The sequence below is a fragment of the Pteropus vampyrus genome, unplaced genomic scaffold, assembly GCF_000151845.1.
Source record: "Pteropus vampyrus isolate Shadow unplaced genomic scaffold, Pvam_2.0 Scaffold223, whole genome shotgun sequence".
In the NCBI taxonomy this organism is placed as follows: domain Eukaryota; kingdom Metazoa; phylum Chordata; class Mammalia; order Chiroptera; family Pteropodidae; genus Pteropus; species Pteropus vampyrus.
In genome coordinates this window covers 807,693-807,911 of record NW_011889004.1, presented here as the reverse complement: position 1 = coordinate 807,911, position 219 = coordinate 807,693, and positions in this window count along the sequence as shown.

The following is a 219-nucleotide window of genomic DNA, read 5'->3' as shown; positions in this document are numbered from 1 at the left end:
TAATGCTGAACTTAAGGATTTAGATGTAGACTCTCTGGTCATTGAGCACGTCCAGGTGAACAAAGCTCCCAAGATGCGGCGCAGAGCTTACAGAGCTCATGGGTGGATTAACCCCTACATGAGCTCTCCCTGCCACACTGAGATGATCCTCACTGAAAATGAGCAGATTGTTCCTAAAACCAGAAAAGGAGGTTGCACAGAAGAAAAAGATATCCCAGA